Raw genomic sequence first — 19,089 nt, 5'->3', positions numbered from 1 at the left:
CTGATCTCCTACCACATTTAGGCTATTGTGGACATTGCTGCTATGAACATTCAGGTGCATATGCTCCTTATTTTCACTACATCTGTATCTATGGGATAAATACCTAGTAGTGCAACTGCTGGGACATAGGGTAGCTCTAGTTTTTAACTTTTTGAGGAATTCCCATACTATTTTCCAGAGTAGCTGTACCAGCTTCCATTGCAACCAACCGGTGTAAGAGGGTTCCCCTTTCTCCACATCCTTGACAACATTTGTTGTTTCCTGTCTTGTTAATTTTTGCCATTCTAACTGGTGTAAGGTAGTATCTCCCTGTGGTTTTGACTGCTAACTGAACATAATAATTTTTAAAAAAGATATTACCTTCTAGTAGGGAAAAATTAGGAAGGTTTTCCTCTTTAAAATACTGAGAATTTACTAATTTAGGGATTCCTCAGCTTTAGATGTAGGTGCACTGTGTAACACAATACCCATTAGAGCCCTTCTCTGCAGAGAAAGGGAACTGATAAGAATATGAAGCTCCTGCTTCCTGCTATATAATAAATAATAAAGCTTTCTGTCACTGACCCAATAGGATCCCTCTGTTCAGTATCTGTGAAATGATGGTTGGCCAACCTGTTAGACTCGAGGTAAAATATCAGGCTTTGATTAATACCATAGATTTCGGGGTACCTGGGTGGCTCAGTGAGTTAAAGCCTCTGCCTTTGGCTCTAGTCATGATCCCAGGGTCCACATTGGACTCTCTGCTTCCCTCTCTCTCTCTGTCTGCCTCTCTGTGCACTTGTGATCTCTCTCTCTCTCTGTCAAATAAATAAATAAAATCTTAAAAAATATACCATTGATTTGGTAGAATATAAGAAAGACAAATATTGTAGCACTTTAATCACTAATAGCTTTACTTTTATCTTATTTAAATGTTCAGTCTGGTATGTTGAAACTCCTCTATCAAGTCACTGTGTTTCTAAGTTAATGCAATGGTGTCAGGAACCTGGGTTTACTCCCTCTTGTTGAACAGCCAGTGTATTCCTAGTATGGTTGCTCATATTCATGGCTTTAAATGGCTTGTCTTCCCAAGTGCTGATATCACAACAATGAGAGGGGGGTTAAATGGAAAAGAGCAAATCCCTTTCATCAAACGATAGTCCATGGAAATTGCATATCTCCACTTATAACCTTTGCTCATAATTTAGTCACATGGTCACAACAAGTTGCAAGGAAGTCTAGCTATAAACATAGATAAATATTCTATTAATACTGAAGAAGTGAAGAATGGGTGTTATGAAATATAAGTTTAGGATCTACTAGATCATTTTGCAAAGACTTTTGGAGGAAAGACTAAATTTAGAATAGAAACAAAATAACATACAGGACATAAAATTTTAGCTATTTCAGGTACAGTTTTTTTCTATGACTGGCTAATAAATTCTCCAGCTAATACTGTCACCTGTTATTACCAACTAAAAGGTTTTGCTTTTAAAACTTCCAATTTTTTATCTATGTATTTGGGATATTAAAACACATCTGTGTGGAAGGGCAAGCTCAGATTAGGGACATCTATACTGAAAGCTTTGGAGACACAGTTAAAAGTAGCTTTGAAAAATATATATATAATTTATTTTTTTAAGTATTTAGTGCCCGGGGAGAACTCATGTATAATGTATAAATTTGCAACCCTTGGGAATGGTGTTCTTGGATCTCATAACTTCTGGGAACTCGTCATAATCTTTAGATATTTTCCTTCAGGGCCCAGAAGGCATAAATACTCAATGGGATCAAGTGTTCATGAATTATATGGCACTGCAAATAATACTAAGAAAAGCATTCAAAACATAAATAAGTAAATTATAGTAATGGGGAAATTTAATATACTACTCTACAAATCTGGAAAAAAAGCTCTAAAGCCATTTACAAAGTAGTTATGAATAGAAACGAAAAATAATCATAGATTGTGGGATAATGGGAGATTCCTTCCGAAAGGAATGGAATGTCAGTGTGGTTTGTTCAGCCTGATGATAAAAAAGTTAAATATTTAAACAGAGATACTTTGTCTGAATAAGTCTGTTTAATAGTTTCCAAAAAGAGTGTTTAATTTTTAGGTGTTTTTGGCAGACAGACTTATGACTCAAATGGTTGAAAATAATTGGTATGTCTAAAGTTTATTTAGGTCAAATTTCCATTAGATATGTTTTAACCCATTTTCTCCTATTTTTACCATTATGGTATTAGCCCTACTTTTTCTAACCTTTAAACTGTGATTTAAGAAAAATCATGGAAAAAGAATACAATGAAAATTAAGTATTAAAAACATTACATTTCAAAAATTTCACTAATATTCACAATATCTAACCTAGTTCTGATTTCTAACGGTTTTGTAATGTGACCTTGTTAACTTTTATACAATGCATGTTGGGGGGAATGTTGGTGTGTGTAACTGTTGAAGTTGGACAAAACAATAACCTTTATAATAAAACTGTGGTTAAGGTGATTTAGATATAAGCATTCCTACAGTTGTTGACATTGGAGTAATTTGTGTAAATGAAGAAAAATTTATAATTCATCACTTTACAATTATGTGAATGTAAAAGAACTGTGGAGGAAAAAACAACAGTCCTTACTTCTATCCACTCAGTTATTAACATGACTGACAACAGATCTTATTTTTTAATCTGAGAATTCTCCTATAAATGCCTACAGGTATAACAGGAAACAAATTTTGTTTGTACTTGTATGGTTATTTTTATGTATATGTCTTTGAAATAATAATGTATGTTTTAGAGATTGGAAATAATTATATCAAAATTCTCAAAACAGAAAATATTTTCTATCTTGGTCCCATTACTAAACCTTAATTATTTTACATGTTTAATATGAAGATACTGAAAAAAGAAATCTTCCTTAGAATCATTAATTTAAAAAAAAAAAAGCACTATAAGTTGCCCCATAATTGTTGGTACAGATTGTACTTTTCAGAGGACAATTTAGGAAAAATCCTCTTTCAAACTTAATCCTGATCTCAAATTTTTGTCTCACTTAATATACGCCATGTATTGCAATGATCATAGTTATCTGTAATTAATATTTATTTAATTACTTATTATTTGAATATCTTTATAATAGAGAAATACATGTCTTCTAAAATTTTGTCAGCACTCTTTTGTGATTCACTGTGTTTGAAACTTACCAAATACCCTTCATCGGTTGCAGGGGGAGGGGGGTTGGGAGAAGGGGTTGGGGTTATGGACATTGGGGAGGGTATGTGCTTTGGTGAGTGCTGTAAAGTGTGTAAAGTGAAATATCACTTTACTAACTGTGTACAGTGTACACAGACCTGTACCCCTGGGGATAAAAATATATGTTTATAAAAAAAAAAAAAAATACCCTTCATCTCTTTTAGGCCATGCTGACCTCAAATTGTTCAGCTTTTCAGTCTCTATTTTAGATAAAGAATAAATGGTAAGTGTAAAGCATAGAAGCAGATGAAAGAAATTTTATGGTAAACATTTTTGTGTAATTTTTATTTACTAATAATAATTTACATATTATTAATTTTAAGATTACACTAATTTTGTTTTAATTTTCTTTTAATTTTTACTTACTAATTTACTTCTTTTAATTTTTCCCCATAAAGTCACTATTCTCTTTTACTTTTTAAAGATTTATTTATTTATTTATTTGAGAGAAAGAAAAAGACAGAGAGCAGGGGGAAGGGCAGAGGGAGAGGGAGAGCAGCAGACTCCATGCTGAGCATGGAGTGGGACTTAATCTGGGATCCTGAGATTATGACCTGAGCTGAAATCAAGAGCCTGCCACTTATCTGATTCAGGCACCCTTCACCATGCTATTTCTAAAAACCATAGCATCTCTACGTTTCCATAAGCTTTATCTTTATCTTTCTCCCTGCTCATGCAATTTCCTGAAACCCTATTTATTTATTTCTACTTGCTTATATATCCACTACTGTCATTTATATTTTTTTTCATTTTTCAGAATCATAACTTTTAGAGGAAAACTGCACTTTTTTTTAAATTACACACACCAATATTACCAGACTGTTCCTACTGATGTTTTTGAGAGTGCAACATGGGAAGAAAGGGATGCTAACAGAGATTGATGGGATGGAAGTACTAAGAAGAATAGAAAATAAAACCATTCATGATATTTCATATTAATTTCTCTGAAATTGTATCTCATTAGCCATGAAAGAAATGACAGAAGAATCAGGCACTTGAATTTGATTAGTTGAGTAAAATGGTAAAGCTATAGTAACCCTGTTTATTGACAGGATCAAGTGCTGTATATTTTATGAAAACATTTTCTGATGTACTTTTTTTTTTAAGATTTTATCTATTTATTTGACAGAGATCACAAGTAGGCAGAGAGGCAGGCAGAGAGAAAGGAGGAAGCAGGCTCCCTGCTGAGCAGAGAGCCTGATGCGGGACTCGATTCCAGGACCCTGGGATCATGACTTGAGAGGAAGGCAGCGGCCTAACCCACTGAGCCACCCAGGCGCCCCATCTGATATACTTTTAATGACAATAATCGTTTTGGTTCTAGAATAAAAATCTCTTAATTGAATAGGAAATGGAATCTATCTCAACTCTTGCATAAAATCAAGAGAGAAGAAGCATTTTTCAATGTTTTAAAATGCACTCTAATTTCCCTGTGATATTTCCTCATATAAAAATGCTCAACAATTGCTATAATCACATGGGTTAGTCTCTGGTAGAACTGAATTAAGGATGAAATTCTCTGTCCAGCTGCTGTAGAAATGCAAACTATAGTTCTTCCTGGCATATCCATCTTCAAAACATGAATGACCATTGTTTTCTATCTGAAATATCACTTTACTAACTTTAAACACTTAAATCACTGTTATTTTTCCATTGGGATCATCAATTTCTTTCTTCCTTTCTTTTCTATTTAGACCTGCAAAGGTAAAGGTCAGGAATGGAAAACTGCACACAAGTGATAGTCAGGTTTGACTGATGACCCACAGTTGAAAGTTGTGTTATTTGTCTTTCTGCTTCTCACCTACTTGCTGAGCATCACCGGCAATCTGACCATCATCACACTCACCCTGGTGGATACTCACCTCAAGACCCCCATGTATTTTTTCCTTCGGAATTTTTCCTTCCTAGAAATTTCTTATACTACTACATGCATCTCTAAATTGTTGGTTACTATGGCAACTGGAGACAAAACCATTTCCTTTAATTGTTGTGCAACTCAAGTGTTTTTTGCCTTCCTTCTTGGTGCATCTGAATTTTACTTGCTGGCTGCTATGTCCTATGACCACTATGTTGCCATCTGTAAGCCCCTGCATTACACAACCATCATGAACAGTAAGATCTGCATTCAACTTGTCTTCTGTTGTTGGTTTGCTGGTTTTTTTGTCATCTTTCCACCTCTCCTCTTAGGAATAAATCTTGACTTCTGTGCCTCCAACATTGTTGACCATTTCTACTGTGATACAACTCCCCTGCTGCAGATCTCCTGCTCAGACACACAGCTCTTAGAGACAATGGGATACATCTCTGCTTTGGTGACACACATAGTCACATTGGTGATGGTGATAATATCATATATCTATATTGTCTTAACAGTTCTAAAAATCCCTTCAAGTAAGCAGAAGAAAAAACTTTTCAACATGTTCTCACATGATTGTGATATCCCTTTCTTATGGCAGCTGCATCTTCATGTATGTTAAACCATCAGTCAAACAAAGAACATCTTTTTTCCAAGGGAATTGCAGTGCTCAATAATTCTGTGGCTCCACTTTTTAATCCTTTCATTTACACTTTGAAGAACCCACAGGTGAAGAAAGCCTTCATGAATATAGTACACAAAATTGTTTATTTTTCAAACAAATGAGTTTCCTGATGCATAATACATACTGGAAATGAACAAAGTTGTCTTCTATAATATCAGTGTATTCAATAGTAGATTTCAGTACATAGTTTCCTCTTTTTTCCCTTTATCTCTATGATACTCATCTTAATCTCTTTCAAGTTTTATCCACAAAAGCCTTTGCTTTTAATGTTCATGTTCCTATATTCTTCATGAGATATATCTTTTTTTCTCATCTCACTTCCTTTTTCTCTAGATATAGGAAAGAAATCAAGCCACATTTTTCAATCTATCTCTCTTGTCTATAATTCCTACTTACTCAAGACTACAAAATATTGTTTAATTTGAATTATACTTATTGTAACACACAATTCAAAGGTTATTACTATCTTTATTTGTGATCAGGTTTATTTTCTTAAACACAGTGAGTTTATTTACTGAAATTACTCATTAATTTAAAATAAAACATTATATTCATTTATATTTTTAAAATACAATCTGTTGGCAATAATTATGTTTAAAGTAATTATAATAAAATTTTAACAGAGATTAGCCATCAGTGGTGGTGCTCATCTTTGAAATTGTCCATTAGAAATGTGATTGTTTTGCTAAAGTATGTTCTGTAGGAACTAGTTATTTAGAAGAAAATATGTTTGAATAATGCTATCTTAAGGAACTGAATAAAATATAAGCAGGAGGAAGTCTACGTATATGATCAACTGGACAATATTTTATGTTTATGTAAAGCTTGTAGAATGAACTGCTTCTTAAAAGGTATTTGGGTTACAAATATGATTTCAAGAATGTTGTAATTATATATGTGTGTGTGTGTATACACATACATATACACACATAGTATGTACATGTGTATGTGTGTATATTGTAAGTATGTGTACATGTACATATATGTATTCACATATATATATGTATATCCATATTGAGACAGTCTAATACAGTTGATCCTGGAAGAGCATAGCAATTGGGGCAATGCCCCTTGCAAAGTAAAATCCATGTATAACTTTTTACTCTCTAAAATGTTTACTGTTAATAGACTACTGTTGACAGGAAGACTTATTGATAACATAACCAGTTTATTGATACATATTTTATATATTGCATGTATTATATCTTATAATAGTACAATAAAATAAGCTTGATAAAAGAAAACATTATTAAGAAAATCATAAGAAAAATAAATTTACAGTACTGTATGTATTTATCAAAATATTTACATATAAATGGAATGGTGAATGTCAAATCTGTATTGTACAGGGTTCAGCTGTACAAGAACAGCCTAAACTAAAGCTGTCTCAATATTCTGATTATTTTGATCCTATTAAGGTGCCAAATACAATGAGTTTGCTTAAAACATATTGTCCGGGGATAGGGTTTTTGGATGATGGGTCTTAAGGATGTCACATGATGTGATGAGCACTGGGTGTTATATACAACTGATGAATTATTGAAGACTACATCTGAAACTAGTGATGTACTATATGCCAGCTAATTGAACTTAAATTTAAAAAAAAGGAAAAAATAACATACTCTCCAAGTTAGCCACTAATTCTTTTGGAGCTATTCTGAAAAATCTTCTCTTACATATTTTAAGATGTCTGTCACTTACAAGTTATTTATCACAGATTCTCTAAATTTTAATAAGGGTCTGGCACTTCTAAACTAAGACTTTCCCATTCCTACTTCTTCCTAACCCCAGACAGATGACAGTTGTACCACCAGCCTTCTATGTTTTTTTGTCTATGAAATATCACTTTATATTTCAACATTTGATCTCACAATCCTGATTGCCCAAATTTTGCTTTGTTTTTGCTTCTGTTCTTGTTAAATTTGTCTTTAACAAGTAATATAGCTTTTTAAATACAGGTACAACTTACTTCTTGAGACAGCTTCCACCTGAAATGCTGAAATGCTTTACCAGAAATGGTTCCAGCTTTGCTGCTCTAGTGATGTAGGCCAAATAAATATGATATAAAAACAAGATTTATATTACTGTTGACATCCACTAGGTGCATGAACTGCTAGGTATTCTATATAAATCACATAATTATGGAAACAATATTATAATATAATTATTATTAGCATTATGTATAGTAACAAAAGAAAGTTTGGAGTGACTAAGATCATTTTGAGAGATACACAGCTAAAATGATTGATAGAAACTTAAACTCAGGAAGGCTTAGTTTTCATTACTTCAACTGAAGATCTTGTTATCTATTAAATTTTTATCTTAAGCTTATTCTCCCGATATTATGGACTTGTCTGGTAGATATCTGGTCTTTATTTTCTTAACAAAATGAGTGTTCTGAATGATGAGTAAAAGAGTATTAGTAGTATCACTTTCGTTCTGCTTGCCATTATACTTTTGTAAAATTCCCACATCTTGTGCTTGCTAAAATTTTCTTGTCTCAAATGTATAAACTGTCCTGAGCCCTCTAAGTATTCAATCAAAATATCACCTTTCTGAGGAGCCTGGGTGACTCAGTTGGTTAAGCATCTGCCATTGGCTCAGGTCATGATCCTGGGTACTGGAATCAAGTCCCCCTAACAAACTCCCCATCAAGACCCCCATTGAGTCCCCCATCAAGCCCTGCATTGAGCCCTGCATCCAGCTCTCTGATTAGCAGGAAACCTGCTTCTCCCTCTCCTTCTGCCTGCTACTGCCCCTGATTGTTCTCTCTCTCTCTGTCAAATGAATAAGTAAATTTTTTAAAAAAATATCATCTTCTTAGACCATTGCCTATTTTTTCAAAGGAGACTAAATCATTCAATTTTCTGGGTAACTGCATCCTCAATGCATTATTTATTTTAGTAATTCAATGACATCTATCTTTTTTAAATGGTTTTATTTATTTATTTGACAGCAAGAGATAGAGCAAGAGCAGGGGAGCAACAGGCAGAGGGAGAGGGAGAAGCAGACTTTCCGCCCACCAGGGAGCCCTATGTGGGACTCCATCCTAGGATACTGGGATCATAACCTGAACCTAAGGTAGACACTTAATGACTGAGCCACCCAGGAACCCTCAATGACATCTATCTTATGAATATTATTCTAATTTCTTAGTAGATTTGTTCTTAAAATTAGCTGTTTTAATTAACTTTTCCAAAATAAATTCTTTTTTAAAAAATGTTTTATTGGGGGGAGACAGGATTGCAGGGAAGGGAGGAGGCGCCTTTTCAACCTGTACCCTAAAATGAGCTGATAACCTTCCAAAGAACTCCGATCACCCAAAAAATCAGCCTGAGATCAGAATTATACATGTCTGGATCTCTACTGGAGCAGAAAATGCCAGTGGGCAGGTATAGCAGAGTGGGAAAGTCGGGCTGATATTGGAAGATAACAAAAGGGGGAGGGAGCCCCCAGAGGTGACCCATTGAAAAGTAATAACCCAATAAGAGAGTGCCCTGTGTCTGGGGACCAGCATTAACTCGGGAGTCTGGTAGAAAGCACTCAAAAAGAGCAAAGGATCACGGGGAGGGGGGGTATTGCAGGAATCTGGGTGTTAGGGTCAGGGGCTTAAGTCCCCAGACCCAGGACAGCCACCACTGGTGCAGAGCCAGAGAGAGTGCGGCAGAGAAAACCAGGTCTTGTCCCTGAACCACCAGCGTTCCTGAGAGCCCATGGCACCTGGCTCCCATGAGGGGCTGGGAGCCTTGCCAGCCAATAGAAGCCCAGCCTTTTTGCAGTCCCCATATGAGTGCCCTGCCATGCCATCAGAGTCTGAGCATTGCCCCGCACACTCCCCTGAGAGAGGTGCGCACAGGTGCCAGCCCAGTGCTCTTGGACTCAGAAAGACCAGGCACTCCCAGCCCAGGCCAGCAAGAAAATCTCAGTGTGTGATTGCTGCTTGGAAATTCTCTGGCAATCTGGAGCTGCCCAGACAGCTGCCGCTGCCATGGTTTTGGGTACAAGCAAAAAATCCTGAGTCCCTCGGGACTGCGACTGGGAACCTGCTCTACCAGTGGCCAAGGGGGGATTTATTCAGGCTCTGCAGCCAGACTGAGGATTCTCTCTGAGAGGGAGGTCAGGGTGCAGTTTGCTTCCCTCTAAACCTACAAAAACCATCAAAAGCGGTCAAGGCAAGAGAGAAAAACAAAAGTGAACAAATACAAAAACCTCCAGAGAACAAAAGCCTGAAAAAACCAGTTTCTTCAGAGCCCCTTGAGGGGGGTGGGAGGACTTAACTCAGAGAACATCATTGACTGAAAACCCACATGACAGGCCCCTCCCCAAGAAAACCAACCAGAATAGAAAAAAAAAAAAAAAAAAAAGAGGACAAGAGAACAACCACCACTACTTCATAGGACAATTTTTATTATTAATTCGTTCCCACTATTCTGGCTCATTTTTTTTATATATATAGAGATAATTTTTTAACCTATTTACCGTCACAGTGAGATGTCAGTGAGATGTCCAGTACCTCAAATTCCATAATAACCTTCTAACCTGAACTTTTTGATACATACACCTGTGTTTTCCTTTTCCATTTCTATTTTTTAAATTTCTTTTTTTAAAATTTTAGTTTAGTTTAGTTTATTCCTTTTTTAAAATTTTCTAATATTCATATAGAGTTAAACTTCAAGGTAATCCCCTTTCCCCAATCAATGCTACCCCCATAGGTAAACCAATACCTAATCCCCCTTTATCTTAGGAAAGTTGAGTCCTTTAACAAAGATATCAAGATACATCCAGGAAGAATCAAAACAACCTTCCTCACCCACACTGAAAATTTACAACCACTCTCCCATCTTTTTCTTCCACCAATATTTCTGTGTTTTTGTGTCTGTCCTATTAGTATATTAATCTTATTCTCGGGGGTTCTTTTTGACGAGGTTCTTCCTTTATTTGCATATATATATGCAAATATATATATATATATATATATATATATAATTTTTTTTCTCTTGTCATATACTTTTATCAGTGTTTTTGTTTGTATACTTCATAAATCTTACCTTGGGGCTCATTTGGGCTAAACCTTCTCTTTTATCTCACCTTTCATTCCTGTCTCTCTCCCTCTCTCTTTTTTTTCTTTTCCTTTTCTTTTTCCTCTCATTTGCGTGGGGAGCCCTGATTGCTCAGAAGCGTTCCAGGGTGCACCTTGACTGCAGCACGGTCGATACATCCAGCTACACCCGTTCAGCCATCTCTCACCAAAATGACTAGGAGGAAGAATGCCCAACAGAAGAAAAATACAGAGGATGGACCTACTGCAACAGAGCTAATGGCTATCAACATAGATAATATGACGGAAAGAGAATTCAGGCTAACAATTATCCAAGCAATAGCTAGGTTGGAGAAAGCCATGGGTGACCAAATGCAATTGATTAGGGCTGAACTGAAAACGACCAGAGATCATGTTTTCAATATTAGGGAAGAGCTGAAAGCTACCAGGGATGAGCTTCACAATGCTCTCAATGAGTTCCAATCTAATCTAAATTCTCTCAACGCTAGAGTAACTGAGACAGAAGACAGAATTAGTGATCTGGAGGACAAACAGATAGAAAGAAATGATCAGAAGAAAGCCTGGAACAAACAGCTTAGAAGCCACGAAAACAGAATCAGGCAAATAAATGATGCCATGGAACATTCCAACATCAGAATTATTGGAATCCCTGAAGGGGAGGAGAAAGAAAGAAGTCTCAAAGATATAGTGGAACAAGTTCTTCATGAAAATTTTCAGAATCTCATGAGTGGAACCAGCGTTTATGTACTAGAGGCCAAAACGTTTCCCCCCAAGATTACAGATTCTCAAAAGTCCTCGAGACACCTAATAGTAAGAATGAAGAATTATAATTGTAGGCAGAACCTCTTGAAAGCAGCTAGGACAAAGAAGATCCTTACGTACAGAGGAAAGCCCATCAGAACGACGTCAGACCTGTCCACAGAGACCTGGCAAGGCAGAAAGGGCTGGCAAGATATATTCAGGGCACTGAATGAGAAGAACATGCAGCCAAGAATACTTTATCCAGCAAGACTGATATTCAAAATGGATGGAGAGATAAAGAGTTTCCAGGACCAGCAAGGCTTAAAAGACTATGCAACCACCAAGCCGATACTGCAGGAAATATTAAGGGGAGTTCTATAAAAGAGGAAAAAGCCCAAGAATAGCATTGAACAGAAATATAGAGACAATCTACAGAAAGAAAGACCTCAAAGGTAACACGATGTCAATAAAAACGTATGTATCAATAATCACTCTCAATGTGAATGGCCTAAATGTGCCCATAAGATGGCACAGGGTTGCAGACTGGATAAAACGACAGGACCCATCCATATGTTTTCTACAAGAGACCCATTTTGAACCTAAAGATACACCCAGACTGAAAGTAAAGGGATGGAGAAGCATCTTTCATGCCAATGGGCCTCAAAAGAAGGCCGGAGTAGTGAATCTCATATCAGAAAAATTAGATTTTAAACTAGAGACTGTCTTCAGAGATAGAGAAGAACACTACATCATTCTTAAAGGGACTATCCACCAAGATGATGTAACAATTGTAAATATCTATGCCCCCAATATGGGAGCAGCCAATTACATAAGAAAATTGTTAATCAAGATAAAGAGTCATATTGATATGAATACACTAATCATTGGAGATCTTAACATGCTTCTCTCAGAAATAGACAGATTATCAAAGCAGAAAATCAATAAAGAAACAAGAGCGTTGAATGACACATTGGGCCAGATGGACCTCACAGATATATACAGAACATTCCACTCTAAAACAACAGAATACTCATTCTTCTCAGGTGAACATGGAACCTTCTCAAGAATAGACCACATACTGGGTCAAAAATCAGGACTCAACCGATACTTAAAGACTGAGATTATTCCCTGCATATTCTCAGATCACAATGCTTTGAAACTGGAGCTCAATCACAAGGAAAAGTTCTGAAGGAACTCAAACCCATGGAAGCTAAAGACCGCCTTGCTTAAGAATGCTTGGATCAACCAGGAGATCAAAGAAGAGCTGAAACAATTCGTGGAAGCCAATGAGAATGAAGACACTTTGATCCAAAACCTATGGGATAGAGCAAAGGCGGTCCTAAGGGGGAAATACATAGCCATCCAAGCCTCACTCAAAAAAACTGAAAAATCCAGAACACACCAGCTGTCTCTACACCTAAAGAACTGGAGAAACAACAATAAATCAAACCAACTCCACACATAAGAAGGGAAATAATCAAGATTAGAGCTGAGATTGATGAGGTAGAAAGCAGAGATACAGTAGAACATATCAATGAAACTAGAAGCAGTTTTTTTTGAAAGAATCAGTAAGATCAATAAAACATTGGCCACACTAATCCAAAAGAAAAGAGAGAAAGATCAAATTCATAAAATTATGAATGAAAAAGGAGAAATTGCAATGAACAGCAAGGGAGTTGAAACAATCTTCAGACGTTATTATCAACAGTTATATACCAATAAGCTAAGCAACCTAGATGAAATGGATGCATTCCCGGAAAACTATAAACTGCCTAAATTGAACCAGGAAGAAACTGACACCCTGAATAGACCAATATCTACTAACGAGATTGAAACAGTGATCAAAAACCTCCCAAAAAACAGGATCCCAGGACCTGGTGGATTCCCTGAGGAATTCTACCAAACTTTCAAAGAACAAATAACACCTATTTTCCTGAAGTTGTTTCAAAAAATTGAAGCAGAAGGAAAACTTCCAGACTTTTTCTATGAAGCCAGCATTACCCTGATCCCCAAACCAGGCAAAGACCCTATCAAAAAGGAGAATTTCAGAACAGTATCACTGATGAATATGGGTGCTAAGATTTTCAACAAGATCCTAGCAAACAGGATCCAACAGCACATTAAAAAGATTTCCACCATGACCAGGTGGGATTCACCACTGGGCTACAAGGATGGTTCAACATTTGCAAATCAATCAATTTGATAGAACAAATTAATAAGGGAAGAGAGAAGAACCACATGGTCCTCTTAATTGATGCAGAAAAAGCATTTGACAAAATCCAGCATCCGTTCCTGATTAAAACACTTCAAAGTATAGGGATAGAGGGAAAATGCCTGAACTTCATCAAACCTATCTATGAAAGACCCACAGCAAATACCATCCTCAATGGGAAAAAGCTTGCAACCTTCCCATTGAGATCAGGAACATGACAAGGATGACCACTCTCTCCACTCTTGTTCAACATATTATTAGAAGTCCTAGCAACAGCAATCAGACAACAAAGAGAAATAAAAGGTATCCAAACTGGCAATGAAAAAGTCAAACTCTCTCTCTTTGCAGATAACATGATTCTTTATATGGAAAATCCAAAAGACTCCACCCCCAAACTACTAGAACTCATACAGCAATTCAGCAACGTGGCAGGATACAAAGCCAATGTACAGAAATCAGTGGCTTTCTTATACACTAATAATGAAAATACAAAATGGAAATTAGAGACTCGATTCCATTTACTATAGCACCAGGAACCATAAGATACCTGGGAATAAACCTAACCAAAGAGGAAAAGGATCTGTACTCGAGGAACTACAGAACACTCATGAAGAAATTGAAGAAGACACAAAAAGATGGAAAACCATTCCGTGCTCTTGGATTGGAAGAATAAACGTTGTTAAAATGTCTATACTGCCTAGAGCAATCTATACTTTTAATGCCATTCTGATAAAAATTCCACCAGTATTCTTCAAAGAGCTGGAGCAAATAATCCAGAAATTTGTATGGAATCAGAAGAGACCCCGAAATGTTAAGGAAATGTTGAAAAACAAAAATAAAACACGGGCATCACGCTACCTGTTTTCAAGCTTTACTACAAAGCAGTGATCACTAAGACAGCATGGTACTGGCATAAAAACAGACGCATAGACTAGTGGAACAGAGTAGAGAGCCCAGATATGGTCCCTCAACTCTATGGTCAAATAATTTTTGAAAAAACAGGAAAAAATATGCAATGGATAAAAGACAGTCTCTTCAATAAATGGGGCTGGGAAAACTGGAGAGCTATATGTAGAAGAATGAAACTCAACCATCCTCTTACACCGTACACAAAGATAAACTCAAAATGGATAAAAGACCTCCATGTGAGACAGGAATCCATCAAAATACTAGAGGAGAACATAGGCAGTAATCTCTTCGATATCAGCCACAGCAACTTCTTTCAAGATATGTCTCCAAAGGCAAAGGAAACAAAAGCGAAAATAAACTTTTGGGATTTCATCAAGATCAAAAGCTTCTGCACAGCAAAAGAAACAGTCAACAAAACAAAGAGGCAACCGACGGAATGGGGGAAGAGATTTGCAAATGACAGTAGAAAAGGTTGATATCCAGGATCTATAAAGAACTCCTCAAACTCAACACGCACAAAACAGACAATCATATAAAAAAATGGGCAGAAGATATGAACAGATACTTCTCTAATGAAGACACAGAAATGGCTATCAGACGCATGAAAAACATGTTCATCATCACTAGCCCTCAGGGAGATTCAAATTAAAACCACATTGAGGGGGCGCCTGGGTGGCTCAGTGGTTTGGGCTGCTGCCTTTGGCTCGGGTCATGATCTCAGGGTCCTGGGATCGAGCCCCACATCGGGCTCCCTGCTCCGCAGGAAGCCTGCTTCCCTCTCTCTCTCTCTCTGCCTGCCTCTCTGCCTACTTGTGATCTCCGTCTTTCAAATAAATAAATAAAATCTTTAAAAAAAAAAAAAAAAACCACATTGAGATATCACCTTACACCAGTTAGAATGGCCAAAATCAGCAAGACAGGAAACAACATGTGTTGGAAGGGATGTGGAGAAAGGGGAACCCTCTTGCACTGTTGGGGGGAATGCAAGTTGGTGCAGCCTCTTTGGAGAACAGTGTGGAGATTCCTCAAGAATTAAAAATAGCACTTTCCTATGACCCTGCAATTGCACTCCTGGGTATTTACACCAAAGATACAGATGTAGTGAAAAGAAGGGCCATCTGTACCCCAATGTTTATAGCAGCAATGTCCGTGGTCACCAAACTGTGGAAAGAACCAAGATGCCCTTCAATAGACAAATGGATAAGGAAGATGTGATCCATATAAACCATGGAATATTATGCCTCCATCAGAAAGGACGAATACCCAACTTTTGTAGCAACATGGATGGGACTGGAAGAGAGCATGCTGAGTGAAATAAGTCAAGCAGACAGAGAGTCAATTATCATATGGTCTCACTTATTTGTGGAGCATAACAAATAGCATGGAGGACATGGGGAGATAGAGAGGAGAAGGGAGTTGGGGGAATATGGAAGGGGAGGTGAACCATGAGAGACTATGGACTCTGAAAAACTATCTGAGGGTTTTGAAGGGGCAGGGGATACGAGGTCAGGGTACCAGTGGTGGGTATTATAGAGGGCACGGATTGCATGGAGCACTGGGTGTGATGTAAAAATAATGAATACTGTTATGCTGAAAATAAATAAAAAATTAAAACAAAACAAAACAAAAACAAAATAAAATTAGTGTTAGGTAGACTCTGGTCTTTTTCTGAAAATCTCAAATGTCATTTCCTAAATTTTAGAATACATTTCTCATCATGAAGGCTTCCTTTTCCCCAAAAGTAGCATAATTGCAATATTCAGATTATCTAACAAATTTATACTCATTTATTTCCATTGGTTTGTTATAATGTGAAATTTTTAGTTTCAGATGCCATCTTTTAAAATTTTATTTACCTTGATTATTTTTATATTTCATTTATGATACTATTTAATAAAAGCTAAATTAAGTTGTCCACTGTGATTGGAATACTTGAAAAATTCTCTTCTTAATAAGTGTCTCATTGCTTGTTTTCCAGTCTCAACTTAGAAAGCATCAGCCTTTGCCTACATTTAGCTATTATTGCCATCACTACATTTTTACTTCACATTTTCTCCTCAGCCTTCTCACTGGTCCGTAACCCACCCATCCATTAACTCTATTGTTTCAAACTCCACCTTTCCAGAGTCATGAGCCATCTTTTGGGTTTTGTTTGTTTGTTTGTTTGGTCATTTTAACATATTTCAGCAATACTGGGCACAGTTGAATGCTGCTTTCTATTTAATACCATTTATTTGCCCTGGTTAAAGGAAACATTATTTTGTGGACTTCTCTGAGCATATTGGCAATTCTTCCTCATTTTACTTCTGCTGTTTTTTCCTATGATTGATTCCTAAATACCAGCAGGAGCCCCAGTTCTCCAAACTCCATCTGAGCCCCTTCTCTTCATTGTCTTTGTATTCTATTCACTTTCCCTAATGAGACATCACACCGAATTCCAAATTTTGTGAGTGTGTGTGTGTATGTGTGTGTGTGTGTGTGTAGACCTATGTCATTAGAGAGCAAAAATAGCCAGGATTTGGGAAGCTGTGGTCGTTGAGAAAATTATACTGACTGAGGAGATGTCATACATTCTATAATTTTCCTATTAGCTTCTTGCTCTTTCTTATATAATGAATGGCAAATTTCCCAGCAGAAAATGGCAGACAGGCATTCTCACATGAGGCTAGAGAGAAATAAATTGGAATCCACATCTGTCAATGCCAACCAGGGCTTATGTTGGATAGAAAAGATCTTGTATAAAAAGGAATTGAAGATGAATGAGCCTTACTTTTTTTTATTAACATCTAAATGTATTACTTGTTTCAGGGGTACAGGTCTCTGATTCATCAGTCTTACACAATCCACTGCACTCACCATAGCACATACCTACCCTAATGTCCATCCCCGAGCCAATGCATCACTCTACCCCCTCCCCTCCAGCAACCCTCAGCTTGTTTACTGAGATTAAGAGACTCGTATGGTTTGTCTGCCTCTATATTTCATCTTGTTTCATTTTTTTCTCCCTTCCCCCATGACCCTCTGTCTTGTTTCTCAAATGCCTCATATCAGTGAGATCATATGATAATTGTCTTTTTCTGGTTGATTTATTTCACTTAGCATAATAGCCTCTAGTTCCATCCACGTCCTTGCAAATGACAACATTTTGTTTTTTGATGGCTGCATAATATTCCATTATCACCTCTTCTTTATCCACTCATCTGTTAATGGACATCTAGACTCTTTCCATAGTTTGAACCTGACATTTTGTAGTGTTTTTTCTCTAATCACATTTGATAAATCCTAAGTGGCAAGCAATAGTAGCCTGAGACCATGAATACAAAGCCACAGATAACTGAAGAAGAATCCAAAAAGAAATTCCTGCTGTCTCCTAGTCTCTGCAGACAAATATTTGACATTTATGATTTGCCAGTATGGAGTGGCCTGGGTCAATACCACTGAAATCTTACATCTAAGAATAAGCACAACGAATTTACCATTTCTCAAAAAGTATGGAACAGAGATTAGAATAATCTCATTCCTTGTTTTGGTCAAGGTTGTCTGCTTTAAATGCGTGCCAGAATGAATAAAATCCTCCTTGTAGGAATCAATCATCATCCATGCCAATAACATTTGAATATGGTTTTGAGTATACAATAAAAAATTCACAACCTTATCAGAGGGAAGTTCAAATGTCCAAAACCATGAAGGTAAAAGAAATAGAAAGAGACATGAGAAGATCTACATATATCTAGCACACAGTCTGTAAAATAACTAGAACTAATACTTCCCTTGAAGAGCTAACAAATTCACAACTTAAATAATTGGTATTGTGTGTTTAAGAAATGCTTATGCAGCAATCTATAGATTCAATCTCTATGAAAATGAAATCCTTATCAAAATACCAATAGCTTTTTAACAGACTAGAACAAATAATCCTAAAATTTCTATACAATCACAAAAAAAAAAACCTCCAAAAAGCTAAACCAGTCTTCAGAAAGAAGAACAAAGTTGGAGTTACCACAAATCCAGATTTTGAGATAAACTACAAAGCTACAGGAATCATAACAGCATGATATAGTCACAAAAATAGACACGCAGGTCAACAGAACCAGGTAGAGAGCTTAGAAGTACATCAACACATATATCCACAATGAATCTAAGACAATGAAGGCAAAAATATACACTGGGGAAAGAGAAACTTTTCAAAGAATGGTGTTGGGCAAACTGGACAGTTACATGCCAAAGAATGAAGCTGGACAACTTATACTATACACGAAAACAATCTCAAAATGAGGGAGGAAGGGAAGAGGAGGGAAGATTTTCAATATCGGTTAAAGATCTAGATGTGAGAGCTGAAACCATTAAAAACTCCTGAAAGAAAACAGAGGCAGTGATTTCTGGGGCATTGGCCTTACCAAC

General features: G+C 36.6%; 1 pseudogene across 1 annotated transcript in view; it reads left to right on the top strand.

The window, feature by feature from the left end:
* The first annotated feature begins 1,953 nt into the window (after positions 1 to 1,953).
* LOC309870319 (olfactory receptor 6C74-like) overlaps positions 1,954 to 19,089 on the top strand; it is a 79,263-nt pseudogene continuing 62,127 nt past the window's right edge. The window contains exons 1-2 of the transcript in view: positions 1,954 to 1,992; positions 4,970 to 5,695. The product of the transcript in view is annotated as an olfactory receptor 6C74-like (transcript). The remainder of the gene's footprint in view (positions 1,993 to 4,969; positions 5,696 to 19,089) is intronic.

Source organism: Mustela nivalis (assembly GCF_964662115.1).
Source record: "Mustela nivalis genome assembly, chromosome: 7".
NCBI classification, from domain to species: domain Eukaryota; kingdom Metazoa; phylum Chordata; class Mammalia; order Carnivora; family Mustelidae; genus Mustela; species Mustela nivalis.
This window is presented reverse-complemented; position numbering and strand designations above follow the sequence as displayed.